Raw genomic sequence first — 16,189 nt, forward strand, 5'->3', positions numbered from 1 at the left:
CGTGCACCCAAACAGTGGTTTATGACCACATGAGGTATCGGTGTACTCAGGAAAAATTGACCAACAAATTTTACGATCCATTTTATTCTGTTGCCCACGTGAAAATGAAAAAATTGAGGCTAAAAGAACATTTTTGTGAAAAAAAAAGTACTTTTTCATTTTTACGGATCCATTTGTGAAGCACCTGGGGGTTCAAAGTGCTCACTATGCATCTAGTTAAGTTCCTTGGGGGGTTTAGTTTCCAAAATGGGGTCACTTGTGGGGGAGCTCCAATGTTTAGGCGCACAGGGGCTCTCCAAACACGACATGGCAAGCGCTAAATATTCCAGCATGTTTTCCATTCAAAAAGTCAAATGGCGCTCCTTCCCTTCTGAGCCCTGCCGTGAGCCCAAACAGTGGTTTATGACCACATATGAGGTATCGGTGTACTCAGGAGAAATTGCCCAACAAATTTTAGGATCCATTTTATTCTGTTACCCATGTGAAAATGAAAAAAATTGATGCTAAAAGAAAATTTTTGTTGCAAAAATTAAAATGTCCATTTTTTCCTTCCACGTTGCTTTAGTCCCTGTGAAGCACCTGAAGGGTTAATAATCTTCTTGACTGTAGTATTGAGTAGCTTGAGGGGTGCAGTTTTTAGAATGGTGTCACTTTTGGGTATTTTCTGCCATATAGACCCTTCAAAGTGACTTCAAATGACAAAAAAAAAAAAATGGTTTTGTAAATTTTGTTGTAAAAACGAGAAGTCGCTTGGTCAACTTTTAACCCTTATAACTTCCTAACAAAAAAAATGCTGTTTCCAAAATTGTGCTGATGTAAAGTAGACAAGTGGGAAATGTTATTTATTAACTATTTTGTGTCACATAACTCTCTGGTTTAACAGAATAAAAATTCAAAATTTGAAAATTGCTAAATATTCAAAATTTTTGCCAAATTTCCGATTTTTTTCACAAATAAACGCAAAAAATTATCGACCTAAATTTACTACTAACATGAAGCCCAATATGTCACAAAAAAACAATCTCAGAATCGCTATGATTTGAAGAGTTCCTGAGTTATTACCTCATAAAGGGACACTGGTCAGAATTACTAAAAATGGCCTGGTCATGAAGGTCAAAATAGGCTTGGTCATGAAGGGGTTAAAGGGGTATTCTGCTTTTCCATCACTTAGGGGCTCTTTATATGGAGCCTAGGAAAATCTGCACTCCAGGAGGCAAATAGCACTCAGTCCCTCCCGAGTCACTCCATATGGAAAAGTTGTACTTGTACAGCCACATCTGGGGCATTTCTAAATTCAGCAGAAATTGTGGGACAAATTTTGGTTCCATTTTTACTAAATTTACCTCACCACACATCTAGATAGATTCCTTGAGAGATCTAGTTTCCAAAATGGGGTCACTTGTGGGGGGATTTCCACTGTTTAGGCACATCAGGGGCTCTCCAAACGCGACATGGTGGTCGATCTTAATTCCAGCCAATTTTGCATTCAAAAAAGCCAAACGGCGCTCCTTCCCTTCCAAGTAGTTTTCCGACATATATAGCAGTGCTGTGGAGTCGGAGTCGTGGAGTCGGAGTTAGTTTTGGTTGGAGTTGGAGTCGGTAGAAATGTACCGACTCCAGCTTTAAAAAAATGTATTAATATTTCATAATTGAACTTTCATATGAATTTTATAAATGTTACTCAAATATACACTCACTGGCCACTTTATTAGGTACACCATGCTAGTAAGGGGTTGGACCCCCTTTTGCCTTCAGAACTGCCTCAATTCTTTGTGGCAGAGATTCAACAAGGTGCTGGAAGCATTCCTCAGAGATTTTGGACCATATTGACATGATGGCATCACACAGTTGGCGCAGATTTGTCGGCTGCACATCCCTGATGCGAATCTCCCGTTCCACCACATCCCAAAGATGCTCTATTGGATTGAGATCTGGTGACTGAGGAGGCCATTTGAGTACAGTAAACTCATTGTCATGTTCAAGAAACCAATCTGAGATGATTCGAGCTTTATGACATGGCGCATTATCCTGCTGAAAGTAGCCATCAGATGTTGGGTACATTGTGGTCATAAAGGGATGGACATGGTCAGCAACAATACTCAGGTAGGCTGTGGCGTTGCAACGATGCTCAATTGGTACCAAGGGGCCCAAAGAGTGCCCAGAAAAAATTCCCCACACCATGACACCACCACCACCAGCCTGAACCGTTGATACAAGGCAGGATGGATCCATGCTTTCATGTTGTTTACGCCAAATTCTGACCCTACCATCCGAATGTCGCAGCAGAAATCGAGACTCATCAGACCAGGCAACGTTTTTCCAATCTTCTACTGTCCAATTTCGATGAGCTTGTGCAAATTTTAGCCTCAGTTTCCTGTTCTTAGCTGAGAGGAGTGGTACCCAGTGTGGTCTTCTGCTGCTGTAGCCCATCTGCCTCAAAGTTCGACGCACTGTGCGTTCAGAGATGCTCTTCTGCCTACCTTGGTTGTAACGGGTGGCAATTTGAGTCACTGTTGCCTTTCTATCAGCTCGAACCAGTCTGCCCATTCTCCTCTGACCTCTGGCATCAACATGGCATTTCCGGCCACAGAACTGCCGCTCACTGGATTTTTTTTCTTTTTCGGACCATTCTCTGTAAACCCTAGAGATGGTTGTGCGTGAAAATCCCAGTAGATCAGCAGTTTCTGAAATTCTCAGACCAGCCCTTCTGGCACCAACAATCATGCCACGTTCAAAGGCACTCAAATCACCTTTCTTCCCCATACTGATGCTCGGTTTGAACTGCAGGAGATTGTCTTGACCATGTCTACATGCCTAAATGCACTGAGTTGCCGCCATGTGATTGGCTGATTAGAAATTAAGTCTTAACACACAGTTGGACAGGTGTACCTAATAAAGTGGCCAGTGAGTGTATATGTTCTATCAAACTATGAACAACAGTGATAAGCAGTTCTGCTGGAGATCGAGACATTTCTTACTTCTTGTGTGTCACTGTTCTCCACTGCCCTTATCTAATCTTATACTTGGTTAACCTCATGCTGCCCCAACCCCCCTACTTACAATGTATGAAACTGAAAGTGAAAATGTGTTGCAAATTCCTAGTAGTAAAGCTCCTCCTCTAGACTAGATCATACTAGGTGTGCGTCTTCCAAGCATCTCACAGCTGCCTGCTACTCAGAAGAGGAAGACTGTAAGAAGTATTATCCTTTCAACAAACTTTGTATCAGTTAACTGTGAGTACATGAGGAATAATAACAGTATTACTGACCACTATATCAGTTGTACGACCTGGCAATTTTGTACAATTGTTTTTAGGAAAAACAATTGTCATTTGGATTGTGAATGCAGAATTAAAAACCTGAGAATGTCAAAGAAGCATCACATTAAATCAGCTGTGTTTGAACATTTCACCATCACTCAAGATAGAAAACATTATGTCTGTCAGTGTATGACAAATGATCCAGACGAAAACAAATGCTGTGAAGCCAAGATGAGTGCATATTCAGGCAAAGATAAAAATGCTCCTACTAGAGCTTCTAATCTAAAGAGACATTTACAGCGCTTTCATCCAGAAGTACTGAAAGCAGTGGATGAGAAAGACTGCATCCAAACCAATGAACCAGTGCCCAGCCCTTCCAGCCAAACAATGGAGCAGAGAACTTTACAGCCATCAGTTGCAAGATATTTTGTCAGTGACAAAGTTACTGTGACAATGACAGTAGATACATTTAAAAAACAAATCATAGAGCTTGTTGTAAAGGATAGTGTGCCTATTTCATTATTTTCACGACCAGCTTTTGTGTGTCTGAATGGGGAAATGGCCCGCAAGCTTGGTGTTTCTCTGGAGAGAGAGTATTAGAAAATTAGTAATCGAAGAAGCTTTTAAACAAAAGGAAGAACTTAAAAAAACTCTCAAGGGACGCTTTCTGTTTCTTAAAATGGATGCCTGCACACGTCACAGAGTGAACTATTTTGCCATCAATGTCCGATTTGTTTGTGACAAAAATGAAATAGTTACCAAGACATTGGCAGTAAAAGACACCAAAGCTCATCACACCAGTGAGTTTCTCCAGGTCTTGGTGGAAAAGGTTCTGCAAGTCTATGAACTTAAAAAAGAGCAAGTTCTTTCTGTCGTAACTGACAATGCTTCAAATATGATAAGTACTATTAAGCTAATGAATGAGAGTAATGATGGTGACCAGCAGCTAGAAGAACATTCTGGGTCCACAGACACAGAAATGTTTGAAATAGAGGAACACCGTATTGTAACTGAGGAGCAAACTGAAGTTGCTTCAGATGAACAGCAACGTGATAGTTTAGATGATCTTGTTGAAACTGTGTCAATATGTTCTTTCATTCATCACATGCGCTGTGTTGTGCATACGCTACAGCTGGCTATAAGAGACAGTCTGCAAGAAGGACATGCTGCTGCACTGATTGGCAAGGTGAGAAAATTGGCTACTGTTGCCAGAACCCCTAAAGTTGACTCAATTTTGAAGAGACGTGCTAGAAAAGGGGCAATTATTGATCAAGCCACACGATGGGGCAGTACTTACTTTATGATTCAGCGCTTGGTTGAACTGAAAACCTTTCTTGTAGACATGGCTAACCCTCAACTGACGCTAAACGAAAGTCAGTGGAATCAGGTGACTGAGCTGGAAAAATTGCTAGAGCACCCATTTACAGTGACTAAAAAATTACAAGCAGAGGACTTAACTCCAGGTATTTTCTTAAAGGAGTGGAAGAACCTGATGTTTCGCCTGTCCCAAAGAATTGCAAGTGGCATTGCTACATCAATGAAACGGAGAGAGGAGCTACTATTACAAAATAACATTCTTTTGGCAGCTGTTTATGTAGACCCAATGCATCGGATTCTTCTAGATGATCAACAGCTAAGTAAAGGAAAAGAAGCTCTGTTTGAAATAGCAGTAAGGATGAAAGGGTTGCAGAACAGTCAGGAGGAACAAGAAGAATTTGGTCGTCCTGCCACATCTTCACCCTCATCATCAATTGATGAAGAATTGAATTTCGAAAAATATTTGGATCACAATGACCGTCCAAAGCGTTCCCGCATAGAAGAGTCATCCCCATCAAGAAACACAGCCAGTACATTTCAGCAGAATTTTTCATGTGCACTAAAAGAAATTGAGAAATTTGACCGTTCATCAAAAATAACAGTGCAACAAGCGATTCTCTGTATCCTGACATTGTCAGAGATGTTGCCCGAGTGGTTACTGCTTTGCCACCAACACAAGTTAGTGTAGAGAGGTTGTTCTCTGCTCTCAAAATAATTAGATCAGATTTGAGGGCATCCATGAAGGAGGATCTGACAGAGGCAATACTTTTTCTTTATCGCCTTATTGGGGGACACAGAATACCATGGGTGTATGCTGCTGCTGCTAGGAGGCTGACACTATGCAAAAACAGAAAATTAGCTACTCCCCGGCAGTATACACCCACCGACAGGCACCAAGCACCCCAGTTTGTGCTTAGTGTCTGTAGGAGGCGGACCGGGATCTCCCCAGATCCGCAGTTATTAATTCAATTTTTCCTTTCAGGGTTTAGTTTGAACTTTTTAATCTTTTCTTCTTTTATCTTTTAGGTTTTTCCGTTGGGAAACAGGGTATACTTATCACCCTGATTTCCTATATCATGCGGCTGAGCGAGCAGTGTGGTGTCATCCACATCGCAACTCTCAGTACCGCAGGCAGGACTTTTCCCTATCACCTTCCGGTGATAAGGGTTGTGGACAGGTGGCTGGTCCTTGCCGAATCCCCCTCCTCACCCCTCTCTCGGGACAGGGCTGAGAGGAAGACGGCGATCGCAGGTGGTTCAAGCCGTCTTCTGCAGGATGCGGGTACAGAGGACTCCTTCCCCTCCCAGCGGCCTGCCGTTTCCCCGTGGGCCCCTGTGGTCATCCTCTTCAGGGACGTCAGGTAAGTGCCTGTACGTTCCCTCCGGCCCCCGCATAAGCTCCAGTGCATGGGAGAAGTTGAACCTTGGGATTACAGGTCCACTGTTTTTGAAACTCCCGCCCTTTCTGCCTGCCGCGCGCTCACACAATGGAATGCGGACACTATCCCTTCCCCTCTTCTAGTCAGGGAGACGCTGCGGATCCCTTCACTCACCGCAGCAGCGTCGCAAGCAGGGGACCGCTTCATATTACTTCCTGAGCGCGGTATGTCGGGGTGAGCAAGGGGTTGCAGCGCCGGCGCGGGCGCCGTCACTTTCACTTTCCCCTCAGCCAGGGGAATTTCTCTGCTCCCTCCTCCGTTCCTCAGCGCGCTCTTTCAGCGTGCCTTTTCTAGCCCATCACAGGGCTTCTTTCTCTTTGGAATGCCAGCCTCCCCTCTCTGTCATGCCCCCTCCGTCGCTGGTAGCCAATCACGGCGCAGCCGCTAAGCTCCGCCCCCTATCTTCCAGCACAAGGATTTCCTGGTTGTTCACTCCTTCCTGCGCTGCTTGGGGGACACTTTGGCGTTTCTTCTGCTGCTCACAGAATCTCGGTAGGCTCGGCTCTGGGACAGGGATTAGCTCTCCTTGGCAGTTATTCCCTAATTTCTGCGGCCATTCAGTGCAGTTCACTTATGCCCAACCCTTCAGGGGATCTCTGCTTCAGGCCCACCGCTACCTATTACGCCTGTGCGAGCTGTAAAAAGAAGTGGGCATCGGGTCAGTCGTCCCCATTCTGCCCCCCCTGCAGTCCTTCCAATATGTCAGCATCTCAGGAACGCACAGAGTCCCGGGCGGAGGGCGCTCTTCCCTCCTCTCTCCCCCCGGAGTGGGCCGTTACAATGTCACAGTCTGTTTCTGACTTGACAAAAGTATCACAGTCGCTGGTCCAGGTCTTAGAACGGTTACCTCAGCTATCCTCAGCCACCTCTGCCCCGACCACCTGTCAGGGTGAGTCGTCCGCACCGGACCGCGACCTTCAGAGAGACAGACAGGGAAGGACTTCTCGGAAGCAGGCTCTGTCCACTTCGTCTTCGAGCTCGCAGGGCCCTTCCGCTCCCAGGCCTCCTTCTCCTTCCTCGGAGGACAGCCTTCAGTCAGGCGATGATTCTCATTCGGAAGCTAGCTCAGAGGGGAACAGCGTTTCTAAAACGCGGGACATGGTCGATAGTCTTCTTGCAGCTATCTTCCAAACACTAAAGCTTAAACAGGATGAGGCTCCAGCTCAGGAAAGCTCGGTTCTCCTTAGACGAGCCAGACCTCCGTCTCGAACATTTCCCAATCACAACGATTTCGATACTACCTTATCCAAACACTGGGAGCGCCCTGAGCAACGTTTCTCAGGCCGCAAGTACTTGGACGTTCTGTACCCCTTTGACGCAGAACTGCTCTCTAAGTGGTCCAAGGCTCCAGAGGTAGATCCTCCAGTATCCCGGATAGCCTCTAAAACGGTGCTCTCGCTGCCCGACGGGGCATCGCTCAAAGATCCTACTGACAGTCAGATTGAATCTCTGGCTAAGTCTATCTTTGAGGCATCTGGCGCCTCTCTCTGCCTTATTTTCGCATCCGCCTGGGTGGTGAAGGTCATTTCCGCTTGGGCCAAAATTCTTCGCAGAGGCATCTTAGCGTCAGCTCCTCAAGACGAGTTGGCAGATCTTGCAGATCAGATTAACCAGGCGGGAAAATACCTTTTGGCCGCCTCCTTGGACGCGGCCGGCTGCTTAGCAAGGGCTAACAGCAACATAGTAGCTGTACGCCGAGTCCTTTGGCTAAAGTCATGGAATGCGGACACTACTTCGAAAAAGTCGCTTACCAATCTGCCGTTCCATGGCTCTAGGCTCTTTGGAGCAAAGCTGGATCAGATAATTTCCGATGCCACTGGAGGTAAAAGTACTTCGCTCCCCCAGTCTCGACCAAAACGTCCCTTCAACAGAAGGGGGTTTTGACCATTCAGGCCCTTTCGTCCCTTCCCTGCCACGGAGAGAGCCACTCAACAGGATCGGCCGCCTGCCACCAGGGAGCGGGATCAGAGGAAACCTTCCTACAAACCCGCTCCTCGCTGGAGATCTAGAGGACAATATTCCAGATCTGCAGGAGCCAATTCCGGCAGATTTTCGTCTAAGTGACGGGTCACCCCCACCTGGAATTTCTTCCAGGGTGGGCGGCAGACTTTCCTTTTTCGCGGATGCTTGGCTGTCCGTTGTAGACGACGCTTGGGTCAGAGAACTCGTCGCATCCGGTTAGGCCTGTTTCACACTTCCGTTTTTGTGTCCGCCAAACGGATCCGTTTCCGTTTTTTTGACGGAAACTGATGCAAACGGATCCGTTTTTAAAAAAACGGATCCGTTTTTTTGACGGATCCGCTGTGACCACTAATGGAAGTCTATGGGACAAAAAAACGGATCCTGCAAAAAAATGGCGGATCCGTTTTTTTACGGAAACCAACGGATTTTGACGGATTTGAAAAAACGGAAGTGTGAAACAGGCCTTACAAAATCGAATTTGCTTCACTCCCGAACAGACTGTTTTTCCGGTCTCGGCCTCCGCGACAGCGGGCCCAGGTTCCGGGTTTTCTGCAGGCCATTTCCTCCCTCCTTTCCGCCGGAGTCATTGTTCCCGTTCCCTCAGACGAACGGTTTTCCGGGTTCTACTCCAATCTCTTTGTAGTCCCGAAGAAAGACGGCTCTCTTCGTCCTATTCTGGACCTCAAATTGCTCAATCGCCACGTGAAGATTCTTCATTTCAGGATGGAGTCTCTTCGGTCGTTGATTGCTTCCATGGAGCCCGGGGAATTTCTCTGCTCGGTGGACATTCGGGATGCCTATCTGCACATTCCAATATGTGGGCAACATCAGAAGTATCTTCGATTTGCGTTTCAGGGAGACCATTTTCAGTTCACAGCTCTTCCTTTCGGCCTGGCTTCAGCGCCCCGGGTTTTCACGAAGGTGATGGCGACCGTCATGGCCATCCTTCGCTCCAGAGGGATCCTCATCATCCCTTATCTGGACGATCTTTTGATCAAGGGTTCGTCTCGCCAGGACTGTCTCCGGAGCCTTCAGATAACCCTGGACACTCTCAGCCGCCTAGGTTGGCTGGTCAACAAGGAGAAGTCCATTCTGATCCCCACCCAGCGTCTGACCTTTCTGGGTATGGAATTCGACACGGAGCTAGCCCGTGTTTTTCTTCCAAAGGAAAATTTTACAACTCTGTCCAAGGGCATCAGAACTCTCAAGAGGCCTGCTCCCATTCCCATTCGGTTCTGCATGAAGGTCCTGGGGAAGATGGTGGCCTCCATGGAAGCAGTGCCCTTTGCGCAGTTTCACCTTCGCCCCCTCCAGCTGTCTCTGCTTTCAGCCTGGGACAAGACCACGATGTCCTTGGATCGTCCTATTCGGCTTCCTCTCAGAGTGAGGCAGTCTCTCGCTTGGTGGCTACGGCCAGCGTCAGTTCTCCAAGGGAGGTCCTTTCTTCCGCCTCAGTGGCAAATCATCACCACCGATGCGAGCCTCCTAGGATGGGGAGCCGTGTTCCATCAGAAAGCGGCCCAAGGCCGCTGGATGCCGCAGGAGTCTCTCCTTCCAATCAATCTTTTGGAGATCAGGGCAATTTTCCAGGCCCTTCTTTATTGGCAACCCCTCGTCTCCGGCAAGCCGGTCCGTATTCAGTCGGACAACGCCACGGCCGTGGCGTACATAAACCATCAGGGGGGCACGCGCAGCAAACAAGTAGTGTCAGAAGTGGCCAAGATATTACGCTGGGCAGAACGTTACGTTCCGACAATCTCCGCCGTCCATATTCCAGGGGTGGAAAATTGGGCAGCCGACTTTCTGAGTCGCCAGGGCCTAGCGTCCGGCGAATGGTCCCTGCACCCCACGGTTTTCTCTGATATGCGACCGTTGGGGCACCCCGGATGTCGATCTCATGGCTTCTCGGATGAACCACAAGGTGCCGCAGTTCGTAGCCAGGTCCAGGGACCCTCTAGCCATCGCATGCGACGCGCTGGTGACTCCGTGGTCCCAGTTTCAACTTCCGTATCTGTTCCCGTCTCTGGCATTGATCCTTCGGGTGGTCAAAAAGATAAAATCGGAAGGCGTACCAGTGATTCTAGTCGCTCCAGATTGGCCAAGACGGCCTTGGTACGCGGAACTGGTCAACATGCTTGCGGACGTTCCCTGGAGGCTTCCGGACCGTCCAGACCTTCTCTCGCAAGGCCCCCTTTACCACGAGAATTCTCAGTCTCTGAGTTTGACGGCATGGCCGTTGAGACCGCAATTCTGAAGGAATCAGGTCTGTCCAGTCAGGTTATTCAAACTATGATCAGAGCCAGGAAACCAGCTTCTTCCCGCATTTACTATAGGTACTGGAAGGCTTTTTTCCGTTGGTGTGATGATAAAGGAGTCTTCCCAATGTCCTTTTCTATCCCATCTATACTTGGGTTTCTTCAGTCTGGGTTGGACGCGGGTCTGTCCCTCAGTACGCTCAAGGGCCAAGTTTCCTCTCTCTCTATCCTCTTCCAAAGAGAGCTAGCTTCTCTACCACAGGTCAAAACTTTTCTGCAAGGGGTTTCCCACGTGGCTCCTCCTCATCATTCGCCAATAGATCCGTGGGATCTCAACCTCGTTCTTGGCGCTCTCCAGAAGGCGCCGTTCGAGCCTCTCCAGGACATCCCTTTGTCCCTTCTCTCTTGGAAGGTCACCTTTTTGATCGCCATTTCATCCATCAGAAGGGTTTCTGAATTGGCGGCCTTGTCATGTCGTTCCCCTTACCTCATTCTCCATCAGGACAAAGCCGTCCTCAGGCCCGTTCCTTCTTTTCTTCCAAAGGTGGTTTCCGCTTTCCATATCAATGAGGATATCGTCCTTCCTTCTTTTTGTCCGTCTCCGTCTCATCCTCTTGAGAAGTCTCTCCACAAACTGGACGTAGTTAGAGCCCTGCGTGTCTATCTTGCCAGGACCTCTTCCTTTCGTCTGTCCGATTCCTTGCTGATCATCTCTGAAGGTCGTCAGAAGGGCCTTCCGGCTTCCAAATCCACGATCGCTCGCTGGATTCGTTCTACCATTCTGGAAGCGTATCGTCTTCAGGAAAAGCGGCCCCCTCCGGGAGTAAGAGCTCACTCCACCCGGGCTGTGGCGGCTTCGTGGGCTGCTCGTCACCAGGCCTCGGCCATGCAAATTTGCAAGGCTGCAACCTGGTCATCTTTGCACACCTTCACGAGGTTCTACAGGGTTCATACCCAGGCTTCGTCTGATGCTGTGGTTGGTAGGAAGGTTCTGCAGGCGGCGGTGGAGCATCGGCCGACCTGAGCCTTTCGGTTACTTTCGTTCCTTTTTGCTGTTCCCACCCTTGGGACTGCTTTGGGACGTCCCATGGTATTCTGTGTCCCCCAATAAGGCGATAAAGAAAGATGGATTTTTGGTTCTTACCGTAAAATCTCTTTCTTTGAGCCTTCATTGGGGGACACAGCACCCTCCCTGTTTAAGACCCAACACGGTACAACTTAGAGTCCCTTGTTGGGTTGGTACATATGTTTCGAGTTTTTCTCGTTGCTTCTCCTACTGCTTTTTCACCAACTGAGGTGCTTGGTGCCTGTCGGTGGGTGTATACTGCCGGGGAGGAGCTAATTTTCTGTTTTTGCATAGTGTCAGCCTCCTAGCAGCAGCAGCATACACCCATGGTATTCTGTGTCCCCCAATGAAGGCTCAAAGAAAGAGATTTTACGGTAAGAACCAAAAATCCATCTTTCTGAGGACAAATTTATAGATTTCTTCTTATTAACTGCATAAAAGTGTTTATTGCATATTTACTTACAGTTTAGAAAAGTTTATAAAAGTTATTTGCTATATTCTAACTGTATTCTAATAAATGTAGTTTTTGCTCTCAGTGGTCTGATTACTTATATGATGGTGAGAAACTGAATAAGCACAATGTTTAATATTTTACAACAGTAAATTTGTTGTTATGAATTGGCCATTTATGAAGGAGTCGGAGTCGGAGCCTGATAAAATCCAGGAGACGGAGTCGCAACTGTGGCTTACCGACTCCACAGCCCTGATATATAGGGCATCGGCATGCTCAGAAGAAATTGCATAACAAATTTTGGGGTCCATTTTTTCCTTTTACTCTTATGAAAATAAAAAACAAATTGAGTCTAATGTAAAATTTGTGTGAGAAAAACGTTAATTGTTCATTTTTTTCCCTTCCACATTAAATTAATTCATGTGAAGCACCTGAAGGGTTAATAAACTTCTTGAATTTGGTTTTGAGTACTTTGGGGGTGCAGTTTTTAGATCGATGTTGGTTTTTGTGTATTTTCTGTCATATAGGCCCCTCAAAGTCACTTCAAAATGTGACGTGGTCCCAAAATATAAAAATAAAAAAAAAAAAAAGTTTTGCAAATTTTGTTGGAAAAATGAGAAAAACTTAACCGTTATAACCAGGGCTGTGGAGTCTGTGCTCATTTTGGTGGAGTCAGAATAAAATGGACCGACTCCTAAAATATATAATAAATTGGGTACAGTAGTTCAATGCAGAATGTGCTGAATATTTTTTCATAGGAATTTGGGAAAGTTATGAAATGTCCTATAAAATGACTGCTCTATTCCTGATCTAAAGGGCCTGTCACACTAAGCGATATCGCTAGCAATATCGCTATAACTTGTGACGTTATAGCAATATTGCTAGCGATATCGCTGTGTGTGATACTTACCTCCAACCGCTCCCCCGCTGGTTATCGCTGATCGCGCGAGAACGTCCTGGACAGTTTCTCGTCGTCAGCTTCCTGCTGTGACGACGAGCGACACGTGGATGCAGGCGGGCGGACGTCAGGATCGCCTCGTCTGACAGGTAAGTAGCGACCCCAACCGCTGCTATGTCGCTGGTGAGATCTGCCTGTGTGGCAGCTCACTAGCGACCACTTAGCGATGCACCAGCGATCCTGACCGCGTCATATCGCTGGTCGGGATCGCTGGTGCATCGCTAAGTGTGACAGTACCTTAAGGCTACATTCACACACAGCGTTTTTCCTGCGTTTTTGAGGATACGTTTTTCAGTTGCAAAGCAGATCAGCTTTTTAAAAACACCGCATCACCTGAAAGGTTTTTGAGCTCATAGATAATGTTTTCAATAGCAAAAGCAGATTAGAAATCTGCTCTATCCATTTATCCATATCTGTCTCCATATCTTATCTGTATCAAAAAGAATGAAAGCCGGGTAGCACACAGACTAAAGCCCCCGTTACACACTGCGATATCGCTAGCAATATCGCTGTAAAGTCACCGATTTTGTGACGTTGCAGCGATATTGCTGCGATATCGCTGCATGTGATACTTACCTCCGACCGGCTCCCCCGCTGGTTATCGCTGATCGCGCGAGAAGCTCCTAGACCGTTTCTCGTTGGTCACTTCCTGCGGCGCTTCCTGTGGTGCCGACAAGCGACGCGTGATGCCGGGCGGGAGGACGCAGGATCGCCGCGTCTGACAGGTAAGTAGCGACCCCCGTCCCCAGCGATGTCGCTGGTGAGATCTGCCTGTGTAGCAGCTCACTAGCGACCACCTAGTGATGCACCAGCGATCCTGACCGCATCATATCGCTGGTCGGGATCGCTGGTGCATCGCTAGGTGTAACGGTACCCTACACGCCTTTTTTTTTTTAAGCACCAGTCACGTACACCTATATACACACACACACACACACACACACACACACACACACAGTGCAGACCAAAAGTTTGGACACACCTTCTCAATCAAAGTGTTTTCTTTATTTTCATGACTATGAAAATTGTAGATTCACTCTGAAGGCATCAAAACTATGAACACATGTGGAATTATATAATTAACAAAAAGTCACCGGAAATGGTTTTCACTTCACAGGTGTGCCCTGTCAGGTTTAATAAGTGGGATTTCTTGCCTTATAAATGAGGTTGGGACCATCAGTTGTGTTGTGCAGAAGTTTGGTGGATACACAGCTGATAGAATTTGTATTATGGCAAGAAAAAAGCAGCTAAGTAAAGAAAAACGAGTCTATCATTACTTTAAGAAATGAAGGTCAGTCAGTCAGAAAAATTGGGAAAACTTTGAAAGTGTCCCCAAGTGCAGTGGCAAAAACCATCAAGCGCTACAAAGAAACTGGCTCACATGAGGACCGCCCCAGGAAAGGAAGACCAAGAGTCACCTCTGCTGCGGAGGATAAGTTCATCCGAGTCACCAGCCTCAGAAATCGCAGGTTAACAGCAGCTCAGATTAGAGACCAGGTCAATGCCACACAGTTCTAGCAGCAGACACATCTCTACAACTGTTAAGAGGAGACTTTGTGGATCAGGCCTTCGTGGTAAAATAGCTGCTAGGAAACCACTGCTAAGGACAGGCAACAAGCAGAAGAGACTTGCTTGGGCTAAAGAACACAAGGAATGGACATTAGACCAGTGGAAATCTGTGCTTTGGTCTGATGAGTCCAAATTTGAGATCTTTGGTTCCAACCACCATGTCTTTGTGCGACGCAGAAAAGGTGAACGGATGGACTCTACATGCCTGGTTCCCACCGTGAAGCATGGAGGAGGAGGTGTGATGGTGTGAGGGTGCTTTGCTGGTGACACTGTTGGGGATTTATTCAAAATTGAAGGCATACTGAACCAGCATGGCTACCACAGAATCTTGCAGTGGCATGCTATTCCATCCGGTTTGTGTTTAGTTGGACCATCATTTATTTTTCAACAGGACAATCACCTCAAACACACCTCCAGGCTGTGTAAGGGCTATTTCACCAAGAAGGATTGTGATGGGGTGCTATGCCAGATGACCTGGCCTCCACAGTCACCAGACCTGAACCCAATCGAGATGGTTTGGGGTGAGCTGGAACGCAGAGTGAAGGCAAAAGGGTCAACGAGTGCTAAGCATCTATGGGAACTCCTTCAAGACTGTTGGAAGACCATTTCCGATGACTACCTCTTGAAGCTCATCAAGAGAATGCCAAGTGTGCAAAGCAGTAATCAAAGCAAAAGGTGGCTACTTTGAAGAACCTAGAATATAAGACATTTTCAGTTGTTTCACACTTTTTTGTTAATTATATAATTCCACGTGTTAGGCTAGTTTCACACTTGCTTTTTTTTGCAGCGCGTTTTTCCCGCAAAAAAACGCATTGAAAAAACGCATACAAAAGCATACAACTGCTGCGTTTTTTTCAAGCATTTTTATGAGCATGCATGAAAAAAACGCAGCGTTTTTATGCGTTTGTATGCGTTTTTAGTGCGTTTTTACCGCGTTTGCGTTTTTTCCAAACATTAGGTGGCCCTAACCCAAACCATGACTTTACTAACCCTAACCCTGACCCTTAACCAAACCATACTTAACCCTAACCCAAACCCTAAACCCTAACTAACCCTGACCCTAAACCTAACCCTAACCCTGACCCTAACCCTTAACCAAACCATACTTAACCCTAACCCAAACCCTAAACCCTAACTAACCCTGACCCTAAACCTAACCCTAACCCTGACCCTAACCCTAAACCCTAACTAACCCTGACCCTAAACCTAACCCTGACCCTAACCCTTAACCAAACCATACTTAACCCTAACCCAAACCCTAAACCCTAACTAACCCTGACCCTAAACCTAACCCTGACCCTAACCCTTAACCAAACCATACCCTAACCCTGACCCTAACCCTTAACCAAACCATACCCTGATCCTGACCCCAACCCTTAACCAAACCATACCCTGATCCTAACCCTAACCCTTAACCAAACCATACTCTGATCCTAACCCTAACCCTGACCCTTAACCAAACCATACCCTGATCCTAACCCTAACCTTGACCCTGACCCTAACCCTTAACCAAACCATACCCTAACCCTTAACAAAACCATACCCTGATCCTAACCCTAACCCTGACCCTAACCCTAACCCCCCTTAACTAACCCTAACTCTAACCCAAACCCCTAAATTCCATTGTCTAAACTAATGGTAAAAAAAAAACCGCATGTGCAAAAAAACGCATACATAAGCATGCCAATGCGCACATATGCTCACCATAGACTTATAATGGGTGTCTTGCTGTAAAAAAACGCATTGCGCGCGCATGCGTTTTTTGAGGCAAGTCGGAGGCACAAAAAATGAAACAGGTTGCATTTTGTGCGCCCGAGCGCATACCGCAAAAAAACGCATGCGCGGAAAAACGCGTACAAACGCATGTGTATGCGCACATAAGCGCATCCCATGCAAAGTATAGGGAAAAAAAAC

The 16,189-nt window shown here is 46.7% G+C and overlaps 1 protein-coding gene across 1 annotated transcript in view; it reads right to left on the reverse strand.

Moving 5' to 3' along the window:
* Positions 1 to 16,189, reverse strand: part of NUTF2 (nuclear transport factor 2) — a 53,025-nt gene that overhangs the window by 19,268 nt on the left and 17,568 nt on the right. The gene's annotated exons all lie outside the window — the stretch shown is intronic.

This window comes from Dendrobates tinctorius, unplaced genomic scaffold, assembly GCF_039654945.1.
Source record: "Dendrobates tinctorius isolate UK_male_01 unplaced genomic scaffold, ASM3965494v1 ptg000009l, whole genome shotgun sequence".
Classification (NCBI taxonomy): Eukaryota; Metazoa; Chordata; class Amphibia; order Anura; family Dendrobatidae; genus Dendrobates; species Dendrobates tinctorius.